At 37.1% G+C, this 25,512-nt stretch overlaps 1 long non-coding RNA gene across 1 annotated transcript in view; it reads left to right on the top strand.

The window, feature by feature from the left end:
- Window positions 1–25,512, top strand: part of LOC129236455 (uncharacterized) — a 111,716-nt gene that overhangs the window by 59,955 nt on the left and 26,249 nt on the right. The window contains exon 2 of the long non-coding RNA XR_008581669.1: window positions 1,641–1,705. This is a non-coding gene — a long non-coding RNA (uncharacterized LOC129236455). The remainder of the gene's footprint in view (window positions 1–1,640; window positions 1,706–25,512) is intronic.

Below are 25,512 nucleotides of genomic sequence, written 5' to 3'. Positions count from 1 at the left end.
CAATATTTTTTCGCGATCTGCTTATCTTACTGATATAGAACGTAGAGCGGTCTCGGTCCCGACTGGAGCATAAGTTATGACGAGATATTCAATATAGAAATGTCCTATAGTACCTTTCTAATCGGATACGCAGACGATATCGCAGCTGTCATCACAGAACGAAACTTTGAAGAAGCTCGTAAAAAACTTAACCAAGTTATGATACGGACACAGAGAATACAGAGCTAATACTTCTAACCTACATCCCATTAGAAGTTAGAATGCCAATTTCCTCAAATACGCTAAACACAAAAAACGTTCTAAAGTACCTAGGCATAAGAGTGTACTCAAGACTAACCTTTTGGGCCCAAATAAAACATTCAGTAGAGAAAGTCGTTAAGACGACATCCCCACACAGTAGACTGATGGCAAACATAGGGGGTCCAACACAAACGAAACGAGATATAATGATGGCTACCACGCTCTCCGTTCTCTTATACGGAGCTGAACTGTGGGCAAATGCCCTAAAGGTAAAGCAGCGATGCAAGCTCTTAACATCGGTACAACGAACGGCAGCCTGGAGAGTTGTGTGTAATAAGCGGTTCAATACCGATAGATATGGTATATTAGCTTTCGAAAGGAAACAGCTATGGGCATTATGGCAAGAGGGAGTGGAAGAAATAATTAGCAAACCTGGGCGGGACTTGGACGCAGGCACATAAGTATAGAACTTTGTAATGGGCAGGGCACTCTTGAAGGAATGCGAAAGTGGTTCTAGAGTGGGCGACGGTTCCAAACGAAGGGTAGTTTTTCTTTCATGCTTGCATTAAGCATTTTCAACCCCTCATCCGCAAAAAAAAAGAAAACAAAAACTGCTATAGTTCTGAGTGTCTGTATAGTCCAGTCAAAAGAGACCAAAAAAATAGATTTTTGTTTTTTAAATCTTCTCAAACACTCTCATGATTTTGTACCAGCAATGGCCGGATCATATATATGTATATAGTAGGTAGGTAGGTAGGTAGGTAGGTAGGTAAATTTATATACATATATATATATGTATACATATATACGCAACAGGTCTATTTCAAAGGTGGTATGCAGAATGAATAATCTCGTACAAAATTAGGACGAATGATATTCGTGTACGCTTAAGCGCGTCGCTAATGTATTGGTTGCTCCGCTTAGCAGCTCAAAATCATAAGACTAAACAAAGATAGCGGAAAAAACTTATAGACATAAATGTTCACAAAAGAATGCTCTATAAAAAAGCTCTGATAAATATTTTCCATAAAATCAATAAAAAAAAGTTATTACGCTTGAAAACAATTCATCCCTTCATTTTTCGCGTAATTTTGTTTACAACTTTTTTATTATTAATTTTACAATATATTTTATTATTAATAATACAGAATTTTCGTAACTCTCGGAATTCACGAGATAAACGCAAAAAACCAGTTGCACCTTTATTTCTAAGATGGCGGCCGCGGGACACAACCCCCGACCCCGAAAACTCAAACTTAAGTTCACAGTGATGGGTTTTACATAATAAAACCATAAACTAGCATACTCCTAAAATTACTTACTTAAATCTTCTTTTTACTGGACTAGTAAGCATCTTATAATAATACTAAATTTAGTTTTTGTATTTATTTCTATTCTAGCATCTGCTGATTATTGTGGCTTGACTTCTCTTCTCCCTGTTCTTAGGGTCTGAATTTTGTATCAGGTAAGTCTTATTGCAAGTTCTGTAAGAAAATCTCGTTTTTTTAAGATTTTGATTTTAACACACTGTTTTAATGACAAAGAGAATCAAGTGAATATACTAGATACTTATTAGTTTAAATTTAACATTTTGTTTCATGCCATTCACAAAATATATCTATGACTTTAGGTAAGAATACTTATCGAAATATGAAATATATGAATATATAAAAACTTGCACGTTCTTTCCCACGCCAAAATCCAAAATTTACCAATAGATCCAATTAAGCGACTAAGAGATAATAAAAAAAATTAATTGGAATCGTAAAAACATATGAAGTCGATCATTTTCAACTTCTCCAAACGCGATGTTTTGGGTGATGGCTCATCTGGGGCCTTCCATTCGATACTTTGACGCTTAGTTTCAGGTTCATTTTAGAAACATCACGTTTCACCACCACTTACAATGTTGTAAAGGAAGTTCTCGTCTTTTGTCGCCTCTTTAATGAGGTCTTTCGAGTGTTGAATTCTGAGCGTTTTTTGGCTCTTAGTTAACTTGTGCGGAATGAAACGTGCCCAGATCTTTCGTAAGGCCAAATCATCAGTTACAATGCGATAAATCGATGTTTTGGAGATATTCAACTCCGATTCCATGAATTTCAACGATGATTTCGGTTCATTTTTGATAAATTTACAAGCAATTTCGATGGTATTTTCGGTGATTACTGATTTTGGGTGGCCCGTATGTTCATTGTCATTTATGTCCGCACAACCATCTCTGAAACATGTAAACCACTCATGGACTTTAGCTCGAGACAGACAATCATCGCCATAAACTTTTTTCATCAAAAACTCGTTGAGCATGTCACGGTAACGCTCGCCATTAACTGTAACCGCGGCTCCTCGCTCATTTTCGAAAATGAAGCCGCCAGACCAAAAACCGCACCAAACAGTGACTCGTTGTGGATGCATTTGCTTCTCTACAGTAACGTGTGGATTTTCTGAGCCCCAAATCCGACAATTTTGCTTATTGACGTAGCCACCGATGTGAAAATGAGCTTCATCAGAAAAGAAGAAGAAGACTCACCACTTTGGAAATAGGTTTTCAATATTTCCCAAATTTGTTCAAGCGTATAGCGTCCCATCTCGTAAATGTCAAACCTTTAAGTAAATTATGAACACATTTGACATTTGTGTACCTTTCTCAAAAAATAGGTGGTTCAAAAGCAAACGCTATATGGCCCACCCTGTATTTAGGTGATTTTTCAATAATACAGAAATCTAAAACGAATGCACGAAAAATAATAAATAATAATAAATAATTTACTAGCTAAAGTGCTCAGAACTATTCCATTCGATTTTCTTTATATTAGACCTCTTTTATTCGCCATTCCCCCGCTCCCTATCTTATGCTCGATTAACTTCACGAAAAATTTGCATGCGGAAACAACAACAAAGTTATCGAGTAAGATTCGCCGCTAGCAAGAATAGCTGTGCTCATGAAAATTTTACATGGCCCACCCTATACTTATGCCCTCTTTTAATATTTCCAACAAAATATCGGTACAACATAGTACTAAAAATCTTATAAATATTAAAAAATATATATTACTGTACCGCAAAACAATACGTGAAAAGATTTGCATCAATACCTTTCTAAAAAGATTTAGTAAGGAAGATCACAACTGCCAATACGTTAATAAAAATTTAGAAAAAATGAGGTTAATTACTAAACACACAAAATTTTTCAACTTAAATAACCTTTAATTTAAAGCTCATTTCGCGTTGTTTCCTAGCAAATGTACAGCATTCAGTTCAATTCTATACATTTCAAACATATTTTGTTTCTATGTACATGGCACACACATATTTCTGTTTCTAGTTTTTTCATGCCAATAAGGTCAAAGTGGCACTAAAACTGAGTTCGTATACTGAGTTTTTGCTAAACGTCTTTGAAATTTGACATTCTATTTGTTTCACCTCTAACGGTTAAAATTGACATTTATTATAGACATGCCTTGTACATTCAGACACGCGATTTGAAGTCTGTATATACAAACATGCATATGCGGATAAATATGTATGCATATATGTATGTCGGTATATACACAAAAAGCCTCGTAAGCCATGCTGTGAATATTTTAAAATTTAAATGTTTACTAGTGCTTGAAGAGAGTATAAAACGTACGAGTATGCCGCCATCACATTTACAAACTCGAACTCGGCTAAAATTTGCATTGGTTCCAGGCTCAGTTTTAAGTTAAAATAATTATTCAAGTTTTTAACGCTTGATATTTGTAAGTTTGATTTATTTTTCATTACAAGCTGTTTTATTTTTTGCTCTAGTTGAGTCGTTCACCTTCTTGCGCTGGTGAACAATTCTCTTCTACGCTGATTATTTTATCTCCTTGGTCGTGGTTATACTGGCGGACATTTGTTTGACATTTGTCTTCGCTTTGCCACTTCTCTGCTCCTTATGTTTGGACTCTGCTCACTTGACGAAAAACTTTCAATGAAAGCAACAAAAATTTATCTAGCAAGATTTGCTAGTATAACTCACTATGCTGCCACTTCTCTTTTCTTATATTAGGCAAGTTCCGTTACTATAAATTGTTTTCGAATAAATAAGGAAACATTGTTGGAACTTCAAATCCGTAGGAGGCATTAGACTACGTCCGCGCCCAAGAAAGATAGATTACCAAGTTTGGCGTTCAGCTATGGTGAACAATGAAATTGAGCGAGTAACTGCGGCTGCCAATTCTGCCCCCTCATTTCACACGTATTTACATTAGTGCGGTCAATTTAGACATTCGAAGCTACTAAAATGTATAACAAGCTGAAACTGAATGAAATTGCTTAAAATAAATTATATGTAAAAACAAAATTTTAAAGCTCCCAATCGATCTGGCCGGGGGAAAAAATTTTACTCGAGGTCAAAGCTTAAAAAAATGGGGTTTTCGTGAATTTCTCGAAAACAGACAAAAATTGTAGATCATAAATTATTTTCAAAAAAGGTATCAATGATTTTTTCCCCTAAATACCACCGTTTCTAATATATAACGAGTAAAGAGTGGCAAGCATCATAATATGTACACATTTTCACGCCACCTCGGAGGTAGTGTACTTAGCGCGTTTTTTTTAACGCGGTTTCCCCAGTAGGCCTATTCCACCTATCTGTTGTGATTAAAATAAAAAAAAAAACGGAAGTAAAAAATGGATTTTCCGGATTTAAAATGGAATTAAAATTAAAAATTGTAGATAAAAACTTATAATTCCGGGTTACAGTCATATATTATATGTTACAGTATTCTTCTTCTTCCTCTTCTTCTTTTTCTTCTTCTTCTTCATCCTGTCTACAAGTAAATTGCGTCAACAACGAAGTATCGCACGCCAATTCGTCGGAACCGAACGAATCTTTTGCTGTTGGTAATTCAACATTAGAACACGATCGGCCTTGACAATTTGTGCACGCCAGAGAACAATACATACCCACTTTTTTGCAACCACTTTTGGCACTGCATCCTTTTTTACAGTTGCAAAAAATCGTGTTTAGTATTTCCTCTGATGCAGGTGGCAGTAAAGTCTGAATTGGTTCTAATGTGTCATCAACAACAGCTTTTGCTATAACATCGGAACGATTTCGAGCTATTTCCAGAGATGAATCTTTGAATTGAAGTGTACTTACATGGCTAATTCGACGACGACCACCTTCTTTTTTCACCTCAGATAGTTGGCAGACCACCTCTTAGCCCTGGTCGGAGTGTCGACTGATAAATATCATCTAGTATCGTGGAATGGCTGACAGTATCGAAAGCCTTCTTCAATACCAACAATACTAGGACAGTCCTCTCGCAGGGGCGGTTTTTGTTAAGTCCGCGGTTTATCTGTGTGTTAATGACGGTGAGTGCTGTGGACTCGTCGGAAATCATGCTGATGTCGGGCTGGGGCCAGGTGTTTCGTGAAGAGTGGGAGTAGGAGGGCTGTCTTCCACTGCTGGGAAAAGGAGAGTTATCGTACGATAAGATTCCCCTTGGTTGGCGGGTTTTCCAGGTTTCAGTAGTGGGACACTCTCCCTGCTTTCCACTTGTCAAATTGGAAACCCTTGTGAGAAATCCTACTCCCAATGGTCCCAGGTGCTTCTGCATCAGTATGTTCAGTGAGAATTCGGCTAAAATAGCTCGCGCATCTCTTCAGGTCCGACGAAGTACAACCGTTAAATGTGATAGCCACCTTGTCGTTATGCTTCGTCGGGGTCGACAGGGACCTTAACTGGCGTGAACCAGACCTGGCGTAGGTGGTCACGCTCGTTTGCTAAACTGGCTGCTTCGGCTGGGAATTTAGGACATGTCCTTGAGCCTTCCAACAGAGATGAAGCGAGCTGCAGCAGCTGTGAGCACCTTGCGGAATGCGCGTTCACCTGCGCGGACATCAGTTGGGATGGGGAGAGCGGCGAAGGTGTCCTCGATAAATTCCGCGAACCCAGCCCAATTAGCTTTGTTGAAGTTAATATAGGATTGGTGGTTCGCGGAAACAAATTCGACGCTACAGTTTGAAAATTAGAAAACTTTGTATTGAAAACATGGATCCAATTGTTTATCGGATCAATTCTGTCATTTCCATGAGCTAATACATGCCGAGTATACGTTGAGGATAACAACTTCGCATTACGTTAGCTGTGATGTGGTGAAACAATTGTGTTACTACCTTCACCCTTTGGCGTCTTGCTTGATGCACGGTTAAATGTAGCTCTGGTACCTTATGCTTTATTCGAACATCGGACAATAAGTTTTACGCAAGTATCTGAGCGATAAGTTTTGCCATCAAGAGCGAATATATGCTACCGTTGTATAAGTAACCGTTGTTAATTGTTTTTTTCTTGTTATTTCGTCTCGAAAAATTAGGGTACATTCAGGACTTTTTTTTATAATAAAAAAATGAAAAACGATATTTAGATTTTTTAGACTTTTTATTTAACTTCGTTTACATTCAAAAAATGGAAAAAAAATTTTTTGTTTTAATTTTAATAATTTTAAAAATGGCGCTGAAGTTGACCCTCCCGAAAAATTGGACCTGGACGATGTTGCCCATTTAGGCTCTTCTAGTATGACTGTACTAGAATGAAAAATTGTCAAAATGGCGTGGTTTTGAATTTGACACTCTAAAAATCCGGTATTTAATTGAAATAATAATATGATTCTACGGCGGCCGCCGTAGCCGAATGGTTTGGTGCGTGATAACCATTCGGAATTCGCAGAGAGAACATGTGATCATAATTTACTTAAAAGTTTGTCATCTAAGAAATGGGATGCTATACGCTTGAACAAAATTGGGAAATATTGAAAACCTACTTCCAAAGTGGTGAGTCTTCTTCTTCTTCCGCGGTTACAGTAAATGGCGAGCGTTGCCGTGACATGCTCAACGAGTTTTTGTTTCCAAAAATTGAAGAGGATGACATGGACGACATTTGGTTTCAACAGGACGGTGCAACTTGTCAAAAACTTGTGCCAAAGTGTTACGCTCGAACTTTTGGCTACCGTTTTTGAATTCCGATATCAATTCGCCGCCTCGGAGCTGTGATTTAAGCCCGTTGGACTATTTTTTGTGGGGAGCCGTTAAGGACAAATGCTATGCGAACCATCCAGAGACGATTGATGCTTTAAAACACGAAATCGAAGTTGCCATTCATGAAATTGGAGCCCAAACAATCGAAAAAGTGTTTAAAAATTGGGTTGATCGAATGGCCTACTTTAAAGCCAGTCGTGGCAGTCATTTGAACGATATTATTTTTCATTCATAAATGACAATGTTCAATCTTCAAAATAAAATAAAAAGTTTGAAAAAATAGTGATTAGTTTGTTTCTATAGCCCATTCAAAAAGCAAATTTTACATGGCCCACCCTATACAACGCAATTGTAATAGATATCATTGTTGGCAAGCTGCTTTCCATTGTGTTGCCTGTTGTTGCTGCTGATTGTGGAGGAGTCCTTGCAATCACGGAGCTCCTCCTGAAAGCCTCCATAGCTTCTTCTGTTACCACCTTGGTAGTGCTGTTTATGTCGTTGTTTTTGTTTTTATTTATATTTGTGTTGTCCGTGTTGTATGGGCTCCAACTCACAGCCGCTATCTTAGCGCGTGTACGTAGTTACCGTAAGTCCCATGGTTATCTGGGTTTTGGTTTTTTGGGTAAATAGGTTGCTGGCCCTCATACCCTACCTTGGTGATAGTTGAACTATCCGCACCTCCAATCAGGTGTTTGTCTATTTTGGTCCGCGAGTGGTATTTTATTTCCCACTTACCGTGCATGATGCCGAGCCTTCCCCGATCCGCCACCTGGAGACACGTCCGATGGTAGACAGACAGACAACTCCACACGGAACCCTCTTTTAACTCTGTATATATTTACATACATGTCACTCATACATATATAGATATGAAGGCAAAGCAGAGCTCCACTAACGTTTGTGTGAGTCAGTTGGCTGTTGGTATGTTTGCTTTCGTATTGTTGATATGCTCTTCATAGAATTAATTATTGAAATAAGAGCAAATGCCAAACGACTAAGTAATGAGAGCAATGAAAACAAAGCGAGAGCATGTTAAGCTGAATAATGTAAAAACAATAAATAACATCACACACGTTTGTTGTTGTTGGTGGAGAATTAATAACATTTTGATATGAAAACAGACCTATGTGAGAATCATTTAACATTTTCGCAGCTAATTTAGTGTTCTTCAGTTGTACATTTTTTTTGCTGTTGTTATTTTTTATGTTTATTTTTTTTGTTTTTCTCAGTTTGGACTTTTCTCTGTTTTACTACATGTGTACATATTTATGAACAATTAAGTATGTATGTATTTTTGCTTAGCTTAACATATTTCTCTCACTGTGTTTTTGTCATTAATATGATTTGTTATTGAATTATATTTTGCTTCACATTGTGTTTTTATTCAAACATAGTACATAGTATATGTAAACACATATGTACCCTGAAGGGAAAAGCCAAACTAGTATGGAATCATTCTAGTTTAGATACTGTCTGCAAGTTAGTTAATATTTTTTAAATAAAAAAGTCTAGACAAGTCTATGGAAGGTCTAATGCATCACGATGATTACATATATAACGTTTCCACCGCAGCTTACTTTTGAGTTTGCTGCTGCGTGGTTAAGGGCAAACACCAGCCAAAATACTTACCCCTAGGAATGCGCAATTGCATCCGGCTAATTTGGGTCCCAGGGCACAGGGGTATAACTGGGAACGAAGCAGCGGAGGCATTGTCGAGAGAGGCTGCGGCCTCGCTTTTAATAGGGCCTGAGCTCTTCCTTGCCATAGGACAACACACCAGCAAGGAGAAGCTCAGGAATGAAGAGCTAGGGCTAAGGGAGCTTTGCTGGCAACAAATAAGGACTACACCAGGTGAAATCCTTACTGGGAGGGTTTAAAAAACTCATAATCCTCCCCAAGAATAATCTGAGAATGCAACCGGGCATCCTCACAGGCCACTGCAGACTGCGAAGTCATCTGCACTTACGGACTCTTGCCATTTCTGCGACCATTCCCAGGAGACTCCAATGCACCTTCTCCTGGAATGTAGCGATATAGCGCTGATAAAGTTAAGACATCTTGGCCCACTGCAACCAAGAGAGAGGCACATAGGCTCAATCCAACCTAGCACTATCCTGAGTTTAATAAGGGAACTGGGTTGGGATGAGGTAATGTGATGAGTAGAAGGCACAAAAGACCATGAGATCGAAGTGCAAACCGCAGCATATATCTATCTTTCTACTCCTAAAATACAATATCTGCCGTTCGGAGTGGCATAATATTATTGTACTAGCTCAGTTAAAGATCTAAATAATAATAGTTTTTGCACATCATTTACGTATGAATATTTTCCATACACTTACATTATATATACTATATATAATTGGCGCTTACATCCTTGTTTGGGTGTTTGGCCGAGCTCCTCCTCCTATTTGTGGCGTGCGTCTTATGGTGTTCCACAAATGGAGGGTCCTACAGTTTCAAGTCGACTCCGACGGCAGATATTTTTTTTATGAGGAACTTTTTCATGGCGGAAATACACTCGGAGATTTGCCATTGTCTGCCGAGGGGCGACCGCTATTAGAAGAAAATTTTTCTTAATTTTGGTGTCTCACCGAGATTCGAACCAACGTTTTCTCTGAATTCCGAATAGTAGTCACGCACCAACCATTCGGCTACGGCGACACTTACATACATTACAATGTGAATTGTTTGCCAGAACTAAAGTTTTTTTCAAATTTATTTTAATTTTTTAAGACTATTTAAGTGTAAGTTTGAAACAATTTTTGAATGTTTAAGCAATTTGCTTATTGGAAAGAAGTTTTATTTAATTTTGAGGAAAAACATATTTCGCATACACTTTTAATTTTAAATAGAACATTTTAAAACGTATGTCATGTTAAAAATACCACTTACTAACATGGAAAAAATATAGAACACGAACCAATTGAGATGAAAAGTTAACTGGTGGTGTTCTAGTTCACCACTAGTCTTTTTTTCGTACAGGGCATGAACTAAATGCGAATATTCATGCATACAAGTAAACATATTTGTATATATCACATAACCACATACATATGTATGTACGTACCCACCGAGGAATTCATATAGGAAGAACCTTGTGTGTTGTGCTCAAAATTATGAAATGAAATTTCGTTTTTCCCTTCTATTGCCCGTTGTTGCTTGTATTCATGCTCTCTTGGCTATTATCTGTTGTTATTGTACTCTATAGCGCTGAGGTTGAGTAGTTCCTCAGTTGATGCCGCTGTTGCTATCGCTGCTGCAGCAGCCGCCACTGTCACTGCCATGTATAGCTTTTTATTTTCAAACGCCGCTGCTCTGTCGTCGCAACCGGTGCTGTTGCCAGTGTCATTGGTCTGCTTCTTCGTTTTGTTAATTTTAATGCATTTAGTTTTGTTGTAGTTATGAACATTTGTATTCTGTTTTCTTTTATTAAATCGTTTGTTAAATTCTTTTTTCTAGATTTTTTCCTAGTGCATTTCATAGTCTACTTCGCATTTTCTGTTTAAATATTTTGTACAGATGTATGTATGTACGTATGTGTGTTCGTTCTTTGATTGCCAACACCTTCGTGACGCCGTCCGTAGTCAATTTGATTCGTTCCGTTTCGTTTTGTGTTGCTGAGAAATCAGAGCAAAGTTCTTGGAATGCGGCTGTTGTTTTTTCTCATTGCAACTTGTTGTTGCTATTTCCGATTGAGTCTCAATATCACTATTAGAGGCTATTGCTTGGCAAATGTTTACATAGAGTACACGTGGAAGTTTGATAAAATTGTCTTAGACTTATTCTTAACTGTTCCGTTTTGGGGAAATATGTACATACATATGTATAATTTGATTAAATAATAAATTGTTTTTAATGTATTCAGACAAATAATTCCTTATACAAGGTGGCGCAAAAGTAACCTTGTGATGTTTTTTGGCTGTAATTAAAAAAAAAATGAATGATTCTTCTTGTGGATTGTTTTTATTTGGTCTTTTAATTTTTTTTTACATCAAGTCGAGAATATGATGTCATGTAAATGGCCGCCGCCACAGTTGATTGCCATTTGAGCCCTTTTTATGGCAGTTTCCATCACTTTGGCCAAAATTCCGGCGATAGGTCCTCACATTCTTGACGGATATTGTCTTTAAGAGCTGCAAGAGTCTGACGCTAGTTGACATAAACCGGCGACTTCAAAAAGCCCCACAAAAAGAAGTCTGGAGCGGTCAAATCAGGCGATCTTGCTGGCCAGTGCAAATCGCCAAAACGGGAGATTAGACGCCCGGGAAATGCATCCTTCAGCATATCGGTTGTGGCACGTGCAGTGTGTGCCGTTGCACCGTCCTGTTGGAACCACATGTTTTCCAATCCCAATTCATCAAGTTGCGGCAAAAAGAACTCGTTGATCATTGCTCTGTAGCGCTCACCATTCACAGTAACCGTTTGGCCCGCGACGTCTTCGAAGAAAAAAGCTCCTCCAGCGAAAACAGCACACCATACAGTGACTTTGAGCGGGTGTAATGGCTCTTCGTGGGTTACACGCGGATTTTCAGTGCCCCAGAAGCGTAAATTTTGCTTATTTACGTACCCGCTAAGGTGGAAATGGGCCTCATCACTCATGATTATTTTTGATGAAAAATCATCTTCCTCTTGGTGGTGATTAAGGATAGCTTGAGCGTATGTTAGACGCGATTGGCGGTCAGCAGGTAACAGCTGATGCACCGTCTGAACTTTGTACGGAAACATCTTCAAATCTTGTACCAAAATTCGCTGTAAAGACCGTCGACTGATACCCATTTGCGTGGCACGTCGTCTGGTCGATGTCGACGGCGCTTCCATGACATCCTCGGCTACAGCAGCAATATTCTCTGCAGAACGGCTACTCCGGGGTCTACCACGCCTGGCAGCATCTCGTGTTGTGCCAGTCTCTTCGAGGCGAGCGGCTAAACGTCGCAGTGTTTCACCAGTAGGCGTTGGACGGCGAGGAAATCTGCGACGAAATTTACGTTGTGCCAAAGTCACCGACCGATTATTGGTCAAATAAATAGTCAGCAATATTCCACGTTCTGGAGCAGTGTAGTGTAACATTGTTTATTAACGTGTATTTCGCATGTGTTTACTACACAAATGTCAAAACAGAACTGACATTAGGGGCCAATCGCAAAATTTATAGCATTTCCTGCTAGGAGGATTACTTTAGCGCCACCTCTTCGTTATTAAATTTGAATATCATTACAGTTTTCTCGCTCTTCTTCGTATAAACATACAGTGGCTCAATAAAGACTCGGACACCCAAGTGATTATTAGAGTTTTAAATCAAAAATATATATGAGAATGCAAATCTAATGCATTTATGTGTCACATTTATTTTCGTTCTTCAAGCGTATTTTTCAAAACTACAAAAAACATAAACAAAATTCAATTCATACATAGAAAATACAAACATACGAACTTAGCCAAACACATGACAAAAAAGAACTCGGACATTTATATAACGTAGAGCTAAGCAAATAATATTTAAGAAAAAACCATATGATTAATATTTAGTCGGCAAGTCTCTATATTTTTCTTGCATGCTTTTTCAGTTGGTTTTCCAAATGAGCCCACAGATGTTCAATCATATTGATGTCTAGAGATTGTGGAGGTGTTTCAAGTACTTTAGGGTAGTTGTACATAAGCCATAAATGGACATCAAGTGATTTATGCTTGAGATCGTTGTCTTGATAGTACTGGAAATTGTCCATAATTCCCATCTTTTCAGCACTTTGGACCAAATTTTCTTTCATAATTGTTAGGTATTGTTTGTTGTTTATTAACGGCAATAATTAGACCCAAATTTCCAGTACCAGCAGCAGACATACAATCCCATACTATTACCGGCCCAAATATGTTAAACTTGTTTTCATCTGCAAATAAACCGTGCTTCCAGAACTCTAAATCCTTATCCCCATAACGCTTTGTCAATTTTATTCTCTTGTTTCGGTTAATGTTTTTTTCGTGCAACACTTCCAGTATAATAATTCTTTCGCAACACTATACGTATATTTTCGGGGTTGCAGTTAATATTAAGGTATTGGGCGACTTCTGTTGCGAGCTTAGGAGCGCTCAAATTTGGATTTTTCGTTGATATTCACCGTTCATCTGCTTCCGAAAACGGTTTTGGTCGTCCCGATTTCATCTTATTTCGACGGATTTTGTTTTTTTGAAACGTTGTATAGAGTAGAACGGGGTCTATCCACTACTTCTGCGATTTCCTAAGGTTTAACCCTTTTCATGATGACTAATAATTACATTTCTTGTCTGTCTAGAATTGAGCTTTGTCCACGCTGTCTACCCATGCTTATAATTTGGACTTTTATTCAACAAAACGGGACTGAAATTTTACTCTAATTTATTATGTTTGGTTCTTTCTTTTCTACCGAGAGCAAATTAATTGTGGGATTCCCCGTACAACATACAGTTTGGGGGGTTTAAAGGGAATTGATAAAAAAAAAAAACTTGAAATTCTTTGGAAAAACAACAACTCATGCAACAAAAACAAATAACACACTATTTCAACACTGTCGTGAAAATAAAAAATAAAATTAAGTGAAGTAAAATAAAATAAAATCATCATCATCATTCATAGCATTACAGCTCGTTGTGAGCTTTAGTTTCCTCTATAATTATTCTCCATGCATCTCGGTCCATAGCCCAACTACGTAAGAACTTTGCGAGGTATTCTTTAATTTTGCAGTCTGCAAACGTGCCCTAGCCATCGGATGCGCTGCGAGTAGCTGAAGCTCTTCGCGGGTAGCTGAAGCTCTTCGTCTGCAATGGGTGGTAGTTGAACTTCTATAATGGCATTCGGAGGTCGGGAGTTTAGGAAGATGGTGAGAGGTGAAGGTGGGTTCAGGTTTTAGCAAATGATTACAGGGGTGAGAATTTTGTTGTGCTCCTTGACTGGGAGCATTGATGCCTCATTGTATCCACAGCGAATCACTAGCGCCAGGTGACTAAACGGGCGCAGCACAATTCAGAGCCGGCCGGCCGATTGCTTTAAATGTCGCCGCTGGCATTTCTTTGTCTTTGCTAATAGGGCTGTCCCTAGCTTAACTGGTGATCTTTTCACAACGTGCTTGAAGAAAATTAGACTCGACAGATGCAAGCAGCTCTACGGTGACACGCGGCTAACGGCCATGAAAATATTCTTTTCACAGATGAGATAATTTTCACTGTAAAAGAAGTTTTTAATAAGCAAAACGACAAAATCTATGCTAAGATTTCTAAAAAATGTTCCAAAGGCTCGGCGTGGATGGTGGGAGTATCATTGGTGGGAGAGGCTGAATCTTTGGTTCGAGCAGCGACGCAATTGGTGATTTTTGATATGCAGCAACCAGGTATTAACATTATATGCCGAATGCTGCTTGGGATCATTATCATGCTGAAACCAGAACCCAACACCAAGCTCCAACTGTGGAACGCTTTGCATCATGCTTGTCTTTAAAATATTTAAATAAGAAAATTGATCCATTGTTGACTCTATAAAAACAAGTTTGCTAACTCCTTGCGCCGCCATACACCCCCAGACCATTACACCTCCCCCGCCATGCTTCACAGTTGGTACAAGATTTTCTCTTTCGAGCGCAGTACCACTCTTACGCCACATCCGTTTTCTTCCTTTAATCCCAAATATGCAATATTTACTTTCATCCGCAAATAGAACTCGTTCCCAAAATTCTGGAGGCTTGTTAACAATTTCGTTTGCAAATGCGTTTTTTTTTCTGTTCATTTCGGATATGTATGGTTTTCTACGGGCTATATGTCCCCGATACCCATCTTTTTTAAGTAAGTACAGTATCTTTTTTAAGTAAGTACGTACAGTATCATCGTGCACATGCTTGTCAAAGGAATGTGAAATGTTTTTACATATTCGATAACCCGTAATTCGAGGATTAGTTTTCACTGACTGCAATATGGTTCGTTTGTTCTGAACACCTTATTATATTATGATATACAGGGTCCGGCACTCGAAGTGTAACCAATTAAAAAAAGTGTAACCATAATTTTAGTTTGGAAAATTACTTTTATTCAATTCAAAGAAAAAATTTGTGAAAATAATACAAAATTGAGAATGAATTTATTTTTGCTCGGTATGACCACCTTTTGCCTTGACTACGCCCTTGAGACGGTCCAGAAACGAATCGCAAGCTGCCTGAATGTGACTTGCAGGTATTTCAGCCCACTCGCGGACAATGGCTTTTTTCTCAGCGCCTCTAGACTGGTAAATATTTTAGTTCGGACCTTGTTCTCCAAAATAGTCCAAAGAGAATAATCCATCGGATTCCCGTCTGGTGAATTTGAGAGCCATTGTGTGGACGTTATGAAGATCGGAACGTTGTTTTTTTTAGCCCTCCTTGGTTCACTCGAGTTTTGTGAGTCCTGTTTGTCTGCCCACGGCTTCAAAGAAACCTTAAGAATACTTTCTCGATAATATTTCGCATTTGACGCCAGGCTGGATGAAAACGATTGGAGAGCGCCCATCTGCGGTTACCCAAACCATTACCTGTGGCGGGTCCTGCCTTCTGGAGGCAATCGATGACTCAAATCTCGTATCGGTCGGTCAAATAAACCCTGTCGTTTTGGAAGTTTAAGAATTTCCCAAATTTTTTCGTCAGGAAATACAATGTCCGGAAATTGACCGCTTTCGGCCAAGCGAAGCAACTCCTTCGTTCTCTCACGTCTGACTTGTTGCTGCTTTGGTGAGAGATCATGCGTCTTTATGATCTTGTAAGGCTTGGCTTTGAGATAATTTTCAGTGTGCGGCGGATGCTACGGTCAGATATTTTAAGTTCTTTCGCCATTTGATTGGCCCTTCATCGGGGATTTCGCACAAGTCGCTTCTTCACTTTTTGAACCATTTCACGTGACGTTGAAGTCTTTTGATGATCACCTCCATGACGGTTCACGATGCTACCAGTATCATTGTAACGAGTAATGGTGCGATAAACAAAAACTGTATTTACTTTAAGGTGTTCGAGCTCCCGAACAATCGCTGGTTGTGATTTTCCAGCCAAATGCAATGCAATCACACTATTACGTTTGAAATGCATTACTGATTTTCTTTTTTCGCGTTTACTCTCGGCAAAATGCTTCCGGTCGCATGTAAACAATACTCTGGACTGTTATTTAGCCAATTAACAGACAGCTGATGCCCGTACATCAGCTGCTAGAGCGATCTGAAGTTGGTTACACTTCGAGTGCCGGACTCTGTAGAGAAGTGAGAAGGCCGTGTAAAGCGTGTTAGTCTGAAAAATTATTTTAATGGGCTCACATATTTCTACGTATTTTTATACATTACTAGGTATCTACCCTTATGTAATTAAAACTATTGCAAAAATTCCCCAGACCTTCAATTTCATATCTTGTCACAAATTTTGTAAATCTTTACAAATCCCATTAGACGCTTGAAAACTCTGTACGCACTTAATGGCCCTTATTATGAGCAACATTCGATATTCGACTGTAGTCGAAAGTGCTGATCGAACGAATTTTCATTTGGTATTATGGTGCTCACTCGCCGAAGAATAGGACTATTGTGAATTTCGATCGCTCGGCGCATTTACAATAGATCATTTTTTCTCAGCTGATACAGCAAATCAAAATAAAAGAAAAAGCGATTGTATTGAAATTCTTTGTTAACAACATTTTTAAAAGTTAAAAAAAGTATTTTTTGTGGAAATGAGTACAACGGAGTTGTGGTTCGACGATTCATCCGACGATGAAAGATTAGTGGAACTAGCTAGAAGTAGAAAATAGTTGAGGGGCGCATCCAACTCTCTAGAAATGGTTTCCACTGAATAAGTTTAGAATTTTCAAAATGTGTTGACGTTCTTGGTATTACAGAAATTTCCTTACAGATTTTTAAAGAACTTTAGATTATCTAAAGAAGCGTTTATGAACCTACTGTCCAGTACAGAAAACCAGTTGCAGCGGTGCACTCGAGCCAAATCCATTCCAAATATTTTAAAGCTAGCAACTTTTCTGGGGTTTCGCGTTCAGGGATTGTACTAATTGAGCATTGGTAATGAAGGTATGCTAGGACTTGCTCGACCCACAGTGTCTGTTGTGCTATCGGAGTAATAGATGTCCTGGAAAATTACAATATATGTACCAAAGATAGATACAATTTAGAAGTACAGGGGCTGATCTGCAACAAACAAAAGCACATTTTTATAGCAAATACCGGATTCCAGGAATAATTGGCTGTGTTGATGGCACGTGGTTAAAATGGTTAAAATTGTCGCTCCCAAGAAAAAAGTTCAGCGTTTGTATTAATATACAACAGGAAGGGATTCTACAGCATTACTGCGATGATTGTAAATAGACATTTGCATATATGTAAATATGATTCATAAATTCTAAGTGCGAATAATGTAAATTTTAGGTTTGTGATCATACAATGAAAATAATTTGTATTTTTTTGCTGCTTGAACTTTGGTGCAAATCCCTTTTGCGAATTGTGGATTGATTCCATTAATGCAAGCAGCCTTTCTAATTGCTGTTTGGTGCGCACGACTGCATAAAATTAACAAAATTAGTATAAGTTTATTATTTGGTTACTATAAAACAATAACTAATTGCAAACAACTTACATTTTAACAAATTTTCGCACAATATGCTACACGATCGAAAGCAAGTTTGCATTCGACTCTAAATTCAGTATACAACGAAAATTTCGACAGGGTTGCACCGCTCATAATACTAAATTGACATTCGATTTTCGATCTTCAACAACCAGCGAATATCGAAGATCGAATCCAACTCATAATAGGGGCCAATGTATTTTATTAATAGTGCCGAAATCTATATGTATGCAGCTTTCATCGATCATACGACCTCGAGCCCAACACCTCATATTTTCTCCAGTAGGCTTTCAGGCAATATAACGATGGTCGTTACTATGTCAGGGATAGTGAAAAAAATTTAAATAATAAATCGTACACGATAGCAACAACGTTGTCAGCAATTTAAAGTTAGTAAATATGTATGCACAAATGAGAATAATAGTAGAGTAGCCAGGGGAGAGATTTTTGTATGCATACTCATATATACGCAGTATATGTACATGTATCTAGTATGTGTTAAAGTATTTGTTTAGTGATTTAACATCGCCAAATTAATATCAGACGCGACGTTCAATGAGTTTACCGTAGGTGTGTATTTAAGTGTTTGAATTTCTCTATGATCATATTTTTAATGTTAGTTCGGGCGGTTCTTTGAACTGAGGCAAGGCCAAAGTAGTAGTAAATCGCGAGAAAAGTCAAACCAACACATGAACGCGAAAAATAAGTTTTGGTAGTTTATCGACCCAAACGAAAACAACAACAACATCAACAACACGAGCGCTATTTATTTAATCAAATACAATCGAACGCAAACATTGTGCGAATGATGAAATAGGAAGTTAATGCCGGCAGCGTTTGATGGAGCTCCGTTCTACTGCGGCTGCGGTTGGGGTGGGGGCCGGATAATTATGCACATAAGCAGCGACCTCAGAATCGGCTGTGGCAACGCGCGCGTCACGCTTCAATGTTAGCGGAAAATGTTTTTTCAATTAATATAATATTATATTTGACTTTTGCGCGTGTGCGTATGTACAGTGATGGAAAAAAATCTAAAAACACTCGTTGGTTTGCAAATCCAAAAAGTTTATTGAAAAATGTGTTGAAACAATTTTATTTGAAACTTTTCCTAATTGCAATAAACTGAGAAAAGTCGTTTTTTAACGTAAAATAAGGAAGTTATGAAAAAAAAAAAAATGCAAAACAGGTCTACATACCGAATAAAGTTTCTAGCTTATACACATATGTAGGTATACAGTGGTCTAACAATTTATTCGTACACCCTGGGTAGTACGTAAAAAACTTTAGCTTTACGCAAAATATTTGCTGTGATAATATATTTTTTTTTTGGGTCAGTGTAAGAATGTTACATTCCTGATGAATTGCCGCAAACAAAACTCCCGTTATTTCAACTCACACTGAGGAATTCCAAGAAAACCAGGCAGACTGAGCAAAATGCTGCAAAACATTTATTCGTACACTTTTAGTTCATGATATTGTTGCTACAAAAGTAACAGAAAAATAGTTTGTTTTTTTTTACTAATATTGCTGAAAACGAAATACTATAGTAGATTGTTTTTAGTTTTTCTCGCTGATTCAGTTTCAGTTGCGCGTAATATCTCGGTTGAAGGTGACGGAATGGGATGAAGTGCGTATTTACCATTAGAAATGCGTAAAATTGTTATTAAATTGTACATGGAAAACAAGCCTCTGCGCGAAATCGACAAAAATTGGCAAATCGCATTATACGGTGCAAAGTGTTATTGCTAATTACGTTAATACTGGTAAATTGGAAGCTAATCACCACCAAGCCGGAAGGCGAAAAATATTGACTTCACGTGAGGAGCGGAAAATAGTAGCATCAGTTGCGCAAAATCCCAAAATAACCTCCACGATACTATACCGAAATATTCTAGAGTCTTTGCATAAAAAAGTAAGCCCATAAAAAGTGCGTAATTGTCTGCAAAACGCTGGCTATCATAGTAGAGTGGCACGCCGCAAACCTTACATTTCAGATATTAACAGAAAGAAGAGATCGAACTTCGCCAAATGCTATATATATTAAATGAACCGGATTCTTTTTGGGAAAACGTCATATTCAGTGATGGGTCGAAATTTAATGTTTCCGGATCAAAAGGGGCTCCAAAAGTTCGGCGAAAAGAAAATACAGAACATAATGAGAAAATCGTATACCTATCGATAAGCATCTTATCTCGTGTAAGAATGGCATCTGAACCCAATTGAGCATGTCTAGGAGCTCTAAAAAAAGGATAATCAGAAAGCATAAAATAACATCAAAGGCATCATTAAAGACAACTTTAAGTGTTGAGTGGGCGAAAATTGGAGCTAATGAAAACAAGGTATTGGTAAAAAGTATGCAACGACGTTTGGAAACAGTTATTAAAGCCAAAGGCGGCCCAATAAACTCCTAAATACTCGTTTTTTCATTATTTTTTTAATAAAATATTCCTTATACATGTGGCTATGTACGAATATTAATTTTGCATAAAATTGTGCCATATTTCGTTATTGCTTTAAGTGCTTTAATTGCAGAATGGTAATTGAAAGTTTTTGTTCCTTAAATATTGAATATGAAATATGTTATTCTTTATGAATACATCAAAATTTTGTTCGTTTGTATACATCGTGCTAAGTATCAGGTGTATCTGTTTATAAACTATGAGTGTACGAATAAATTGTGTTACCACTGTATGTTGTGGTATGCTAAACTACCGTTTGTTATTGTCGTTTCTTTTACTATGTTTTTTTAATTACTAATATTGAATTCAGTTGTGATCTGGGCATTTGCTATAAGCATCAAAAATAGCCTTACGAAAAGAAATATGAATTGTCATAAAAAATTTGGTTATGGAGCAAAGAAAATAAAAAAATTATATAGCGAAATTTCACGAATTTCAAGGTTGACCCGACCCACAGCATCATTGTAACAAAACTTTAGAAATGTTAGTTCAACCGAATGCAGTGGTCGCCTGTAGAAATCGAAGAGACATCAGTTTAATTCTTAATTTAAAATGGACAATGTAGCATCAGGCACAACAGAAAAGTGTGTCCATCTAAGAACAATTCGAAGATCTCTGCACACAAACGGTTTGCATTTCTAATAACTTCTAAAAAAAAACAAAAAAACAAAAACGTAAACATCGTCGAACGTAACTTCGGGCGTAACGTGGATCGCATATCTTTACTGGAACCTAATTTGAAAATTCAGTGGATAATTTGGAGCATGCTATAGGTTGGATACATGTATAGGAAATGCTGCTGTAGGGATGGTCCTTGGCCGGATATAAATCTGACGGATATAAATCCGGGTCGTTCCAGTAATGTAGAACTGACTGCCTTTGTCAGTGCTGTTTTTGCGTTTTTTTTCCTATAACTTTGTTATTTCATGTTAATTTCATGAAAATATGAAAAGAATGGATTTTTTCATCTTGTTGTTAGATTAAATAAAACTGTATAAAGAGATTTTTCAACTTTTTGCACTTGTAAGCCAACGGAAAAAGGGTGTGTGTGTGCAAACTTTTGTCCATCACTGTATGTGTATGAACTTTTGTTTTCGGCGTTAGCAATGATCAGGGTTTAGTAAAGCTATTTTTTCACCAATTACGTTTACTATTTTTGTATTCCCTGCGATTTTTTATGTTTACGACAAGGCCGTGCATAAAATTCTTTGATAATAAAATATCACCAAAAAGTTCAGTGCCTCCATACCTGCGAAATTTTTACGTTTAACGAATTATCATGAGCACACATGAAAAGAACGCAGAGAGGCCAAACAAGGGAGGCCGGCAAAAATTAGAAATGCGACGGAAACTATTACAGCAATAAAATACATATACATACAAATGTAAAATAGACCTCACTTTTAATTTTTAATTTTCCTGAACAAAAATAAATCTTCAGTTGTCAAATCAGGGCTACAACTTTTGTTGGATTAAGCTGTTGTTTTGTTTCCGATGTACATATATATGTGTAAAACTTCGTGTGATGAGCTGCAATTCGGTCTTTTTGGTATTTTTTAGCATATATACAGTGGCTCAATAAAGAACTCGGACAAACCTTAGTTAAAACTTTGTATAAAAAACACTGCTAAAATAAAGGCAATTTGAAACAATATTTCTCGATTTCTAAATGCTTTATTTATATAATTTAAGAAATAACAAAAACATAAGATAAGTCGTGTGCACTTCTTTTACAATAACAAAAAACTTTCAAAATGAGGAGAATTCACGCCAAAAAAGAACTCGGACATGGAAATTAATTTTACTTTAAACGCCAATAAAAATAAAAATTAATATTTTGTGGGAAACCCTTTGGATTTAATAACACCATTTAGTCATTTGGTTTCCTCCATACATACGACTGCCCATCTGATCTGAATATGTTGTATTTGCTTTCGTCGCAAAATATCACATCTTTCCAGAATTATATGTCCTTATTTTTATAGGTTTTTGCAAAATTAATTCGTTCGTTTTTATTTTCCTAATGTAGGGTGTTTTTTTGCGACTCTGCCATTGAGGTTGTTTTTTCTTAGGACTAATCGCAAAGTTTCTTGATTGCAGTCAATTTCTAGATGTTCTTTAACTTGTGTTGTAAGTTTTGGAGCACTTAAATGAGGATTTGCTCTGACTTGGTTTACTATCCACCGCTCGTTAGCGTCCGTAAAAAGCTTTGGCCGTCCTGTTTTCACTTTATTTTCTACAGATTTCGTTTCTTTAAAGCGTTTTATGGTGTCACATACAGTTGATCGCGGTCGATTTACAAGTTTGCCGATTTCACGCACGGTTTTTCCATTTTTATGTTGCTCAATAATTATTTTTCGCACTTCCACGAAGTTTGGCCACGTTGTCGACTCATTTTACGAAAAGAAAAAAGAAAATGCGTACTTTAAACTGTCAGAAATTACGAAGTGATGCCAGATGTCCGAGTTCTTTTTTGGCGTGAATTCTCCTCATTTTGAAAGTTTTTTGTTATTGTAAAAGAAGTGCACACGACTTATCTTATGTTTTTGTTATTTCTTAAATTATATAAATAAAGCATTTAGAAATCGAGAAATATTGTTTCAAATTGCCTTTATTTTAGCAGTGTTTTTTATACAAAGTTTTAACTAAGGTTTGTCCGAGTTCTTTATTGAGCCACTGTATAATAAATAATTCGTCTCCTTAGTATTAAAATAGCCTATAAATTTTTTGATGTTTTGAGAAAATGAATTTCAAACTTTTCGTCGAAAGTAGCTCTCACTCAAATCTCGTTATGTCTGTAAATATTTATTATTTTTTGACTGACGTTTTGACCCACTTTGTGGAACTAAAATTTGACAAAATTTTTACCACATATAAAATCGACGATGGAGAATCCAAAAATTCAATAAAAAAATAATAGCCTATGAGCAAATAGGCTATTGTTATACTAAGGGGACGAATTGGCGCTTACACCCTTTTTGGGTGTTGGTCAAGCTCCTCCTCTTTATTTGTGGCGTCCGTCTTGGTGTAGTTCCACAAATGGAGGTACCTACAGCTTTAAGCCGCCTTGGGAACGGCAGATAATTTATATGAGGAGTTTTTCATGACAGAGGCTTACACTCTGAGCTGTGCCATTGCCGAGGAGCGTCCGCTATTAGAAAAAACTTTCTGCTATTCTGGTATTTCGTACATGGAGATTCGAACCTACGCACTTCCGAACGGTATCATGCACCAACCTATTCGCCTACGGCGGCCGCCCTAGGGATTCGCAGTGAACGATCCGAGCCAGTCAAGTCAAAACTTTCTGTAACAGACAAATGGGCTGTCTGAACATTTGTGTAGACGAAAAATTCGATTAAATTCGGAAATTTCTTTTTATCCGATGGGCAGTAAGACGGTTTACGAGGTGAAATTGAATTACATCCTGCGATTAAGCCGAAGTAGCGGAGGTTGGGTATTAATTATAGAAAATTAAAATGAAATACATACATACATATGTATGTAAGTAAAACCAATTTTTCAATCGGTCTAAATATGATCGATCGATTGAAAGTTGCACAATTTTCTGTTAGATTTCGTTGTCAAAAATGTTTAAAACAATTTAATTTACTTTGAAAGCATTTATTGATTGTCGAAAACAGTCCTCTCCTAGAGGTCCACGTTTGATAGATGAGTCTGGCTAAACATTTTTTGATTTAAATTGTAAATAAAATGCATATTTTACTGATTGAAATATTGTCATGAAAGCATCAAAAGTAAATGTGACAAGTATCTGCCAAACAGAGGATTAATATCGCATTCACTTTGATATGAGCTACTGAGCGATCACAGAAAATGCAAAGCAAAGCAACACACATTTGAGTGTTAACTAATTATTAATGAGTACTTATGATTTACGTTCACATTTTTACTCTGAGTTTCATTGAAGCATCTCGCTAAACTTCCGCCTTTAAAGTATTCGCGGCGTATGCCATCGCAAAATGCACACCAATACAAACAAATTGTAAAGTTTATATTTTGTACACCTCCATATATTTTTATACACACATGTTTACATGTTCGCTACCTTTTTGTTTGCTTGCTCGACTACTAATAATTAAATTGACAATGACGTCAAAGTCGAAACATTGAATTTTCAGAATCATTTTAGCATTCAAATTGTATACTTCATGTGCATGCAAGTACACATATGTTCACAAAAATAGCAGTGCGACTTATTCTTTATAAGTAAATAAATAATTTTTAGAAACATTTCGAGTTTGCAGTGTTATAATCCATTAAATTTTAATGTAAGTTTGAAAGGGCTCAAATTGCGTTAATTTTGCAATTTTTTTTCTTCTGGCGGGGAATTTTCTCCATATAAAAAAAAAGTTATATATCATTGGTTTTTAAACATGGCCGCAAAATCTTCAACGAATTTGCAACTAGCTCGTTTGAAACTGGTTGCAGCATATCATCTTGCAAATCATCTTCTATATGACTTTCGCTATCATGCTCAAATTCGGATTTATATCCCAATAGCCCCACATTATCTTCATCTGTGGGAAACTCTGAAGTAACAATATCGTCATCTACATGCATAAAATCATTAAAGGTGACACCTTCTGTACCTTTGATATTTTGCCAAGCTTCATATTCATTCTGCAGTTGAATTTCTTCCTTACTCCTTTCTTTTATGCGTTCGCTTATGAAAACCAAAGGAATGTCATCTTCTTCCTCCCATTCAGAATATTGAACGAATCCGGCTTTTCTAAAACAATTAGAGATGGTTTCAGGCTTAACATCGATATTCCATGCATTAGTTATTTCATCAACACAGTCCATTAATGTAATGTTAAGATTTTTGTTTACTTCAAAGCATTTTATAGTATTTTTTAAAATTCTGTGACGATAATGACATTTTAAATTTTGTATGACACCTTGATCGTGTGGTTGTAATTTTGATGTCATATTCGGGGGGAAAAATGCAAGTTTGATAAACTTTAATCTCTGTTGGATGCCTTTAGGATGAGCTGGGCAGTTGTCAATAAAAAGTAGAATATTTCTTCCGGATTTGCCAAATTGTTTGTCTAAGTTAAGAAGCCATTCTTCAAAAAAGGCTCCCGTCATCCACGCCTTTGAATTTGTTTTATAGTCGAGAGGTAACCATTTAACACATCAAAAACAGCGGGGTTGATTACTTTTACCTATCAAGAGTAATTTCA

The sequence above is a fragment of the Anastrepha obliqua genome, chromosome 1, assembly GCF_027943255.1.
Source record: "Anastrepha obliqua isolate idAnaObli1 chromosome 1, idAnaObli1_1.0, whole genome shotgun sequence".
In the NCBI taxonomy this organism is placed as follows: domain Eukaryota; kingdom Metazoa; phylum Arthropoda; class Insecta; order Diptera; family Tephritidae; genus Anastrepha; species Anastrepha obliqua.
This window is presented reverse-complemented; position numbering and strand designations above follow the sequence as displayed.